This window comes from Tympanuchus pallidicinctus, unplaced genomic scaffold, assembly GCF_026119805.1.
Source record: "Tympanuchus pallidicinctus isolate F22 unplaced genomic scaffold, pur_lepc_1.0 scaffold2, whole genome shotgun sequence".
Lineage (NCBI taxonomy): Eukaryota > Metazoa > Chordata > Aves > Galliformes > Phasianidae > Tympanuchus > Tympanuchus pallidicinctus.
The window spans coordinates 14,541,547-14,553,617 of NW_026294721.1; positions in this window are offsets into that span (position 1 = coordinate 14,541,547).

Sequence of the window (12,071 nt, forward strand, 5' to 3'; positions counted from 1 at the left end):
TTACCAGATAATATGATAATACATGCTGACAATCATTTTCTGCATAGGCCAGAATGTTTGTTGTGTTTTTTGTTTGCTTGTTTTTGAACTGTCCTAACTGTAAGTTTTCCAAATATTAAAAAGAAAATCAACCATCAAATATTTAAATTCTTTTAACTTCTCGCCTTTCTTTCCATACACACTTCACTTCTTTCACCCCCCATACTCACAAATACATGCAAATACACCCACATACACAAAACAAGCACTGAAGATTACAGTCTCTCTGCATTTTTTAAAATATGTAAGCGCACAACTACAGTCTTATGAACATGAAGCCACTATGGTTTAAAGTCTGTGCATTCAACAGATAATTTGTAGCTTTAATCAACACATCTCATTTTGCTAATGCACACTGACTGGATGCCTGAGTGCTAATGAGCGTCCCTGAATGCTAATGGCTCGGTGAGGCCGGATGGCCTTCCAGCATCACAGGGATTATCTGTAACTGATTTGCATCTCAGATTCCCAGCACCATTCAGCTTCACCTCTCTTTGACCTTGACATCTTACAACCAGGGAGAACAGTTGGGTTATGAAAGAGAAGCCAAAACTAAACTAAAAAAGGCAGGCAAGGACGCTTTCATCTAAAACACAACTGAAACAATTTTAGTTTTCTTACACTGGAATTTGATCACTGTAAAATATTGCCCATTTTAACTCCTCTTTTTTTGACCTCTAACACCTACAGAACGCATGCTTAGGAGCAGTGTGACTGTGAGAAGACATAGTACCTTTTAGAACTGATCAATTTCCTATTTAAAATATAAAATATATGTAATACATTATATTACAACTAGTATTACTTTATACAACCATATACTATACATTACTATAGGACAATACATTATAAATCCAGTGCTGCTGGAAAATAAGACAAGGTTTCAGGCAAACAAGCATTTATTTAGGTCTTACCACGTGTATCAAAAGATTTCTACTTTCCCCATCATACAATACGCATATGAAAATCACCAAATATTATAACTTCACAGGAGCCTCACTTTCCTTCCTGAAACTGTTCCAGCATGTAGACACAGCACCAATGCTCCGCTTTAAAGGCTGCACTCAAGTCGTATTTCAACACCCCGCACATCAGTGTTTGATAGCTCTCTCTAGGAAGTAGAAAATATCTCCTATGAAAACCTTTTTTCCTCCTGTGAATAACTGTACATATGTATTTAGATATTTTCAGAAAAAAAAATATTTTTGCCTGCCAAGAAATATCTGGAAAAAATATCATAGAAGAGTATGATGTAACTTACTTTAAAATAAACTCTTTGTTACCTTCACACTAAGCAGACACAATGTTTACCCAAGTCTATTTCCCAGCTTGAAATACTGTGGAGAGGCTTGATTTATGGTTGAAGTCAAAACTCAGGAGGGGCATGATGTCATCTGTTTTGATCCAGGCAAACAACACTGCATTCTACCTATCAGCTTTCATGTGAAACCTAGAATGTGTGCCTGACTCAAGCACACATCCCACGGAACTGCACGATTTCAGTCTGCATGATTTTGTCTTCGCACCACAGAATGTGGACTCTGTTTTGGTATGATAGAATACCTTCATGTATACAAAATTATTTCTAATATTATTTATCCAATTTCCACTTCCAGTTACAGTTTCCCATTTCTCTACCTGATGATGTAGAGAAAAATAAATATTTGTCTACTTCTGTACATGCTTCTCCATCATGCACCTAAACACATCACCACTGGTAACTCATCCAGTTTGTCCCTTTTTCTTCTTAGTATTTACATGTTCACTGTTGTGTTCTTCTCAATTTTACCTTTTACCAAGATTTATTAAAAGTTACAGTCATGTCAGATGTTTTTATAGCCCTTTAAAGCTATTTGGTACAAATTATCTGCAACTCTAAAAGTGCTTACCCATTAGAGATTATCTACACTCAGGAAAATACTTTCTTATCCCCATGGAATGCAAACATACGGCTCTCCAAGTACAAATCAGAAACTCTTATTGCACATTTCTATTTTTTCTACAGCATTATTAATAATTTCATAGAATCACAGCATATCCTGAGTTGGAAGGGACCCACAAGGATCACTGAGTCCAAGTTCTGGCTGCACACAGGACCACCCAAAACTCAAACCATGTGTATGAGAGCACTGCCTAAAGGCTTCCTGAGCTCTGGAAGACTTGAATGTTTAACTATCTCAAGCTAGTAAAGACTATGTCATAACTAGGTTTTCTTTGACACTTCATTATTATTGGATTTGTGGCTCTTCTGCTTTCTAAATTTCTCATCTTTAAAAAAAATAAACTAATTTTTATTCATCAGAATGAATTTTACAACTTTCATTTTTTTTGTTGTTACAAAAACAATTGAAAACAACATTGTCAGATATTTAAAGAACTTTCTGAAGTTTGAGTTCACTTGAAAAATTTACAGACACTTCCCATCAAATACTACAGCATACACCTTTCCCTATGAAACCTACATGGAAAAGTCAGGAAATAGTTTCACTGGAAAAAGTGAGAAATAAAACTCCATCTGAATTTCACCTACATCAGAGAAGCCTAGGCTGCTGTCTGTCTTTTGCAATGTTATAAACTGCTGCTGTGGAGTAGGTAATCTGGACAAAAGCAGCCTGCCAGCAACCTTAATGCTCAGCCATTTCTGAGGACACACCCAAGACCAGCAGAAATGAGTTCCTCAGTGCTGCAGCCTGTGCTGTATTTTCCCCAAAATATTGCCAGCAGACCTGAGTACTTCCTACAGGCAGAGCCAACTGGGACACGGAGCAATTCACATGCAGGCCTGCCATTCCAGGCTTCCTTCTGGCATCTCCATTTTGCATCAGCTCAACTCATGTCAAAATTTGAGATTTTTTTCTCCAATAGTTATGGTAGCTAAGAATGTCAGATGTTAAAAGAAGAGATGAAGAATTCGAATGTTTGGCAGTCATAGAATTATTCATCTGCTATGGGAATGTGGGAGAAATGACTGCTTGTTTCTGAGCAAAGCTCAGTTTATTTGCTGCCTTGATCAACCTCTGTGTTTGCCATTAGCATTTCTGCTGCCCTCTGCTTCAAACAGCAAGCCTCAAACACCTGATCTTGAAGGCATTTGAGACAACCTAGCATAAGGCTATTCCAGTCTGATTGTGAACTGAAATGAAATCTTCAATTTCAGCAAGAGGCATCTGTGTTTAGTATGATGGCCTTTGACTACTGACAGAGCAGACAAAAAAAAAAAAACCTACCAGGTATTGTTGGCAGCTTAAAGTTACTCTATGGAGCTCGGTAAGAATTCACGGGGTTGTCCTGGTCTGGTGTGTCATAGAAAACAGTTCTTCTGGCAACTGTTATAACTCTGGCTCTAACATTCCCTCAAAGCAGAGCTGCAAAAATGATTTTAAATCCTCTTGTCCTGCACTGTGGGTATCTCAATTCTGACAGCACCAGCTTCTTCAGGGCCCTGTGTGGAACCACATCAGGAGGCTGATCCAGCCTGAAGGAAATGGAAGGAGACAACAATAGACCGGGCCCACAAAATCTTGGTATGCCATGTCTATAGCAATGGCATGTGCTGCATAGGAGCAAGCCACAAGAATGGGAATATCTCAGGTTGGTACTTGTGCCAAATTTTTCTATTATGAAATGGAGGTTTCTGATACAAACAATCCAGATGACTCCAGACATTACTGAGGTGTCATTGTGCAGAACACAACCTAAACATAAGCTTGTATTCCTTCAAATTCAATAAGATAGTTTTTCAGTAGTTTAAGCATCTGCTTGAATTTGTACTTTAACTGAAATCATGACAAAACAGCTATTTATATCATGTGAAAATGCCTGCAAGAAAAACTTCATGACATCAGAGTTAACTACCAACTCTTCAAAAAAGCATCCTACTCTCAGTTTTCCTATATTCAAGAAATATAAAAATACAGTATGTATTTTATATCCAAGAAAGTTATTTTGCAATTTGGATGTTCTTAAGACATTTTTCCTTCTCTTCTAAGAACATCTTCCCAATGCAGACTGCCCACAGAGACAAGCAAGCTCACAGAGCTGCTGAAATAACTTCTGCCCAGGTGAGATTGCTCCTGAGCTTTGCTACCTCTGCTCGTTACAGCAGCCACCCCAATGTTGCTTTATTACCCCTTGTTCTTATGAAAGCACACAAGACTAAGCTTCAACTTGTGTGGCTGACAAAAAAGAAGCTTATCCTTTTATTATTAATCTTATTATGGTTAATAACAGCCTCGGAAGCTACTGCACAAATAGCTTAAAATACCTCCATATAGCATATTTTAATCCTGGTTTAATACAGCACTTTACCAAGGAAAAGAAAACCTATTAATGATTCTGATGACTTCCCAATATACAGAAATAGGTGTCTTCAGTCAAAGCCTTTTCCATTTCTATGGAGGCCTGAAAGAGAATGAAGAACCTCTGGTGCAGTAACCTACACCAAACACCTCTGTGAACCACAGCAGATTTACACAACCTCTGTCGAGCTGCTATCACTTTAGGGACATACTGACACTGTGTTTGTGTCCTAAATGTGAGTGATTACAGAAATACCATAAATAGAACAAATTATATGGCTAATTAGTCTGTAAGCATAAAGCTTTATTTCTACTACCTGCATAATTCTGTGCACATTTATCCCATAGAATGATAACGTGGTACTTTAAATAAGCCTTTGGGTTACTTTGCCTGATTTTGATCCCGTCAGGTCTTACTAAAACACAAAAAATAAGAGCAAATGTCAATATTCCAGCCCTTAATTATTAAATTAAAAATCTTACGGAGAATTTTTTTTTTTTTTTTTTTTTTTTTAAATTTTGGAGGAAACTTAGAAGATGTTTCCATTTCTCAGAAAACGTTCATTATACTCCTACTTTGAATCAGAAGTCCCCCAATAGTGAAAAACAATTTTGTCTTAGGAGGAATTAAAGAGGTCAGCTCAATCTCTTTTACATACAAAAAAGAAAAAATCTCTCAGCTGCGGTTCCTATAGACGAGCAGTAATATTCTTGTAGTTTAGCATGAGATATTTTCTCTCCTCCCTCCCCATGGAACACAGATCACAAGTTCTGCTACCATCAGCCAGTCTGACCTCAGCACTGCTGAGCACATCCCCTCCGGCGAACCAACTCTGCACTGCAAGAGATGAGTCTCCTTTCCTTTCTTACAAGTTGACAACACTCACACCAGAACTTTATAATATTATCTGTGAGACAAACATACATTATTACTTAAAAAATACACTTCTGTATTTTGATCCAAAGTTCATGGCACTATGAGGAAGAAAAGACAAAACACAAACATGATACTGAAAGCTGTGCACTACTTTAAGCTCTATGATTTCACACATACAAATCACAGTGCCACAGATTTAGTCAGTCATTTCGCACAGCACCACAGAATTACAAAACAAGACCAATCCTGCTAAGGCTTAATTTAAAAGAAACATGGAATAGATGTTCAGGAAATGCATGTTCTGATCGAGACCAGGACTACAAACCAGCACAAACCCTGGGCTTCCCAGCACACAGCTCAGAGTGCTGCTGCCAGGACAGCCACTCTCACTGCAGCATTTGGGATCATTCCAAGCCGGTGGTGTCAGGAGGGAATAATGAGCAAGAAAGAGAAGAAAGCAAGAAAGTCTCTAATAAGTGATTGTCAGGACAGATTGACCATACAGCACCTTGCCTTCAAGAATCCATCTATCATATCCTCTGCAGCTTTCTGTAAAGCTGAGCTATTGCATCTTTTGACTTCCTGTTTATTTAAGTGAGCTTCTGTGGATCCAAGCTCAGCACTGATTTCTCAGCTTTCTATGTGATACAGAGAGACACTTCAGCTACAGCACCGTCAAATTATTTTTGTCACATGGTATTGTACAGAAGTCTCAAGCAGGAATGTGTGAGAGCTCTTTAAAATGCAAGATTCACCAAAGAGAAAAAAGAGGCTAGTTCTGCAAAGGCAAAATAATGTTATGTGGCCAAATACGTCCTCTCATAATTTCCAGAAGCTAAAGAAGTGGCTGGAGGCAGAAAACTGACAATAATTATATTGCCTGGAAACTGACAGCACACATAAATATAGTGTGTTAAGCCTTTATTCATTGATTTACTTTCCAAAGTAAATGCTTAGGGTGCTTCTGGTTCCTGGACTGAGGGAAGGAGCACATTGGCCCAAGTGGTAGCCAAAAAATAAAACAATAAACAAGATTGACACTTCCTACAGCTACTAAACCAGCTTTGCTTCTTCACTGCCCTGTATTGCTCACAGGTGCTCAGCATTCAGTCACTTTATTCCCTTGGTATAAACAGACTACAAATGCAATTAAGAGTTTGGAAAGGCATCCTATTGAATTAACAAATTGCTTCTGACATTTCTTTATTTCTCAGATTTTTTAGCAGGTTGATATACATTTGCTTTGAGGCATATTATTATTCATCTGGTACAGCATCATTTGATGGCATTTCAAAGCCAGAAAGCATATTAAGAATCATAGCACTTCTACGGTTACATCCACAGAATGTTTATGTAGACAAGTAAAAAGCATCATCTTTTGTGGTGACAAGACTGATGCTTATTAATTGGGTTGGGGTTTTTTCCTATAGATTTCAAAGTGCACAATCTCAAATTCAGTTGAGCTTAAGTGACATCAGCATGTTTGCGTATTGCTTATTGCATGCTAAGCAAACAGAACCAACAGCAACAAAAAAGGCACAATTACCTGAGAGCACAATCATGAGGGCTGCTAACCCAGATTAATATTTACGTTTCACAATTTATTAATTGCTACAGACAAGTTTAGGCTTCCTTTCTCACTATAAGCTCCACAAACCTTTTCATTCAGGTTACAGGCCTCCTGTATACACTCATTTCTACTCAGGGAAGCAATTTCCAATTGTTTGCTTTCAGGAACATTGCCTAAGTGTGTGCACAGTAAACTACAAAGCAGACCTTTTTCCTTTTTAGGGGCAGAACAGATATAAATTCCACATTTACTCAACAAACGTGCAGTAAATCTGGAATGCTGAAGGACAAATGAAGGGAAGAAGGTTTGAGGCATTCATAAAGGTAGCAGCCAAGCAGAGGTACTGCTGATGCTCTCTCTGGGTCTGTCCCTCCCTCCTGCACTCTTCAGTGCAATTGTCCCCAGTAAGAGGGCCAGAAGGCACAGCACATGCTGGATAACCTGCCCCAGAAGCTACTGTAGAAGACAAAGAAGCTCGCTAGTAATGCCTCTGGTAGCAACTCCTGCAGCAGGCACTGCTGCCACCTCCAAGTTCAGTGCCAACAAGAGCTGCAGAGCTATTTTGTCAGCATTGCTACACCTACACAGAGAGCTGTGGTCCTTTTGCATTATGAGTGCAATAGTTCTGCTGCTGAAACCTGAGAAACTCCGTGTATCTTGAATTTATACAGAGGACTTTTTCTACAGAAATCCAAGGAGTCCTTAGCAGGTACATACTTCCATTTCTGCATACTTCCAGTTTCTTAAGAGCAAGTGAAACTTTGCATTCAGTGCAGTGCAAAAATTAACATAGAATCATAGAATCGCAAGGATGGAAAGGACCTACAAGATCACCCAGTCCAACTGCCCTCCCATTACCATTGCCACCACAAGCACTAAACCACGTCTCAAAGCTCCTCATCCAGACTCTTGAACACTGCCAGGGATGGCAACTCCTCCACCTCCCTGGGCAGCCATTCCAGTGCCTGACCACCCTCTGAGGGAAAAGGTTTTTCTTCACATCCAACCTAAACCTCCTCTGGGACAACTTGCAGCCATTTCCTCAGGTCCTGTTTGTTGCCTGGGAGAAGAGCAACATCTGCCCATGTTGCAGCCTAGCTTCACAAAAAAAAGTTGCTTAATAGTTATTTGGGAACTATATCATATCTACTGCTTTCATTTCTTTCATATTTTTAGGGAAAGCTCTGAAAGAAAAAAAATGTTTTCAGCATTTAGGACTTACTGTCTTCAACTTCATCTCCCTACACTTACAGTCTTCACAAAGCAAGAGCAAACTTTCTATGAAGAAAGAATGAATGAAGAAAGAATTTTTTCATTTTCCAGGAAGGAAAAGAACCAAATGGGCAACAGAAAAACAAATGAACAAACTGAGAAATAACAGAACAAACCAGCTCCAGAATCCCCTACTCTCTACTTGTGAATACTGACTTACTTCCAATTTCAGAGAGTTTTGCTTATCAAAATTCAGATAGAGTGTATTTCTGAAGAAATTCTAGACTAGACAAGAACTTAGATTCTATGTCAGTATATAAATCACTATCATTGTTTTCCTCCTGTGCCATGAAGGGAGGGGAATCTCACCCTAATGATCATTAATCTTTTAAAACAAAGAAATATATATATGTGTGTATATGTGTGTGTATGTGCACGTGTAATAACAAGGCTATCTCAGAATCAATAACTAGCTCAACAGATAAGTTTCAGCACTTCTTGGCCAAAAAGTGGGAGTATTTCCATATATGTTTCTTATAGAAAAACAATATTATTTCAGTCACAAAAAAAAAAAAAAAGACAAGTGTGTGCAGCTATCATTCCTGAGTTACTTTCTTACTGCTTTCTGTTTCCTTCATTTTATCCTATTGAAATTATTTAGAGAATGCCTGCTTATATGGCAAAAATAAATACTTCTATAGCTACAGCAGAACTTCCTTGCTCAAGTATTTATTTTATCATGTCACTGCCCAAGACTTCTGTCTCAGACTTGAACTTCTATGAGACCTTAAAGAAAACTTCTTGCTTTGGTTTGCAGCCATCAACTGTTGCTTTGAAATACAGTACATACACCTTAGGTTACATAAATTAAGTTTCCACTTAATATTTTCTGAGTACTCTGATCTTGATTTGTTTGCCTCTCCACATACTATTAGTGCCACACAATACATAAATCTATGCCTCTTTTTTGCATTAACAAGGCATACCTATAGGACAACAGTTAGGTTGGTCTGATTGTTGGCAACTGGACTGCACAGTAGCATAACAGAAGCCCCAGCATATTCCTGCCAAAACCAAATAAGGAACACAACAGCTTATTTAAGTATAAAGATAAAAAGGCAATGAAAAAATTGAGTTTCCCTAAAAGCAGTAGCATCCAAGTAGGATTTGACTTCTCTGAATCATTTTGAGAAGGTCTAGAACGAAAACTGTGTTCACGCAAATACTGCAAAGCACAAGAAGAAGAAACTGAAGTACAACTAGAAAAAAAATAATGAGGTGAATGAAATCACAAAGACTGTTAGGACTCTAAGAAACAAAGAGGGGAAAAAAAAATGTAGCCACTCCCAGATAAGCAGCCCCATCCTTTCCCACCAAGCAGTTTTATAAAAGATCAGTCTGGATCAAGGCAGTGAGTTACTGCTGCGTGCAATGGGAAGAACCAGAGGCTAGAACCAAACAGAAGGGTTGTTGGTGCTGTCATCTGCATTTCTTTAATTCATTGCATCCTCCAACTGCCTCCTCCTGTCTCCTCACTACCACCAGTTCCATTCACCTGCAGAAGTGATGAGCAAGGTTTGCAGACTGTTACATTAGAAGGCTGTTTGTAACGGTGGCTTTATCACTGCAGCAATTTCATATCCATTCACATGCTTTAGGGATCCTGGTTTGAGAGGGAAAATGAAGCCTCAGAGGCTGTGCTAGAGGGCATTTTCACCTTCATAAAACAGGCTCTAATTTACATTTCTCCAAGTGTAACGAGGCCATGCATGGCAGGGCAAGGAGATGCTGCTGCTCACCTCCTGAGCTATATAATAGGAGCAGTGATTAAAGAATTACTGACAAAGTAACAGAGAAGCTTGTAATCTGAAGGCCTAAAGGTGGAGATCTTAGATGTTCTTCACCTGTTATCTAATCATCTGAAGTGAAACTGTTTTGTACATGATTGTAAGCCATCATTCTTAACTCCAGCAAAAGATTTGCTAAATATCAGGTTTTTCTAACAGCAGCTTTTCTCCTCTTCTTTCCTCTGCATCTCATCCCTACCCTCAGAAACCCATTCAGTTAACCACACAGGGCATCAGACACACCACCTGAACTCAGCTCTGCTGCTTACTCCACAGGCACATTGTTCCTCTTATTCTTCATATATTTTGAACCTGTGTTTCATATCCACACGTCTCTTTTTACCTCCTGAAGAGGTGAAAAAATGCCCATTCTTAACAAACAGTTGGAGAAGCAGACGGTAGTAGTGAGAATTTGCCATTTTCAGCTTACAATCTGAATAAAGACTTTCGTGCTGCTGAATTTTCTGTTCTTTTCCCCTACATTGAGGCGTCTGAATTTCTGCGTAGGGATGGAAACAGTGGCATTTAGCCCCTGCTTCATACAGCTGACAGCTAAATGGCCAAGCTGAAGATCCTGCCTGACATGGCTGTGGCTTTGGCGTGCCCCAGGATGTAGGTCACTGTCAGCACGCAGCCCTTCCCATCTCCCTGACTCCCACGCTGCATTTAGATGATGGTGCATTCACGTGACACACTTTCAGAATAGAAGTTGTAAGATGCAAAACCTCTTTCCTACATAAATGATTTTTAATTTGTAATTTCATGACTCTTGACATCTGCTATCAGACACGTATATTGTCCTGGTTTATCCTCAACAGGGGGGCAGATTGTAGCCATCTCCACTGCCAGAACTTATCGTCTATAAACAGCCTTAATCCTTATTGACAGAGGTGAAAAGAGACTCTTAAGAAGCAAATGTTGCTTTGTTTTGTTTTGATGTAAGCAGAAAGCTCCTAGGATTAGGAAGCCTTGTACCTTGTGTCACACATGATTGCAACATGCATTACTCCTCAGAAATTTAACATGCACCATCTTGAAGCTAGGGTTATGTTTTGCCCTTCTCTAGTCCCACTGAGATGGCCATTCCAAAAACCTTGTTGTTCTAATGACTGAAGCCTTATTCTAATTTCTAGGCAGCTCAGTAGTTAGTTGTAAGCATACATAATAAACCAAAAATCAAGTCTGTATGTTTTGGCTCACTGTATCCAAGAGCAGGCAGTATAAGAGAAAAAAAAAAAATTAGGGGAAAAAATTAAGCATGAAATACTAAAAGACCAAGAGATACAAAACAAAAATAGGCATGCTAACTTGAAATGCTCTCTGAAACTGTAACTGAAAGAAAAATTAAGTGAACAAGCAGAATTTCTTTGGTCCTACTCCTTGCTGACCAGTTTAAGCATCTGAGAAACATCGTAGGGAAGAAGATTATAGGTGCATTATTACTTAGAAAAAGTTAAAACAAATTAATGAAGTAAATAGCCCAGTCTGAACCTTGACCTCTGACTCCTGTATCATCATATCTGGGTTACTTTAAAACTAGTCTGTGTTCCAGTTTGAAACATGGACTGGGAGACAGTAGAGGCCGCAAAGCTGTACTCAGCTGTACTCAGTTTTGTCAGGACCTGTAGGGTCTTCAGATATAAACAGATACACTTTGAAAAAATGTTTTAGGTTGACTTCCTCAACTTAGTGTTGTTTAGATGTGACACTACCAGTATTAGAATCTGTTTCAAAATCCATGAGATCTACTTTATCATACGTCAGCTGACTTAACAAGAAATGCCTGATTAGCCAAAAATTAGTTTCAAGTTCAGTTTCTCCAAAACTGATTTTTCAATGAATGGGAGCATTTGAATAAAAATTCCAAATAACAACAGATCTGGATCTGATAAGATCAGCTTGCAGCAACAAATTGGACATTTTCATTTTCACTGCACTTGCTGCAAAGCTTTTCACAACATCATGTTGTTATCAAGCTAGGAGCAATGGAGAACATTCTTCTTAGGACACGAACAAAATGACAGTTTCATCACCACTGCAAGCACTGATAGCTGCATTCAGAACCATTCCCTGTGTGATATTTCATTCTGGTTCTGTTATCTGCGTGCCTTCAGAACAGTGGGAAGAACAAAACGCAGGCTGAACTTCATCTCTTACATCCTTAAAATAAAAGAGAGGCAGAGGGAACTGAGAAGCTGTAAGAGATGTAAAAGAGGGGCGTTGTCATT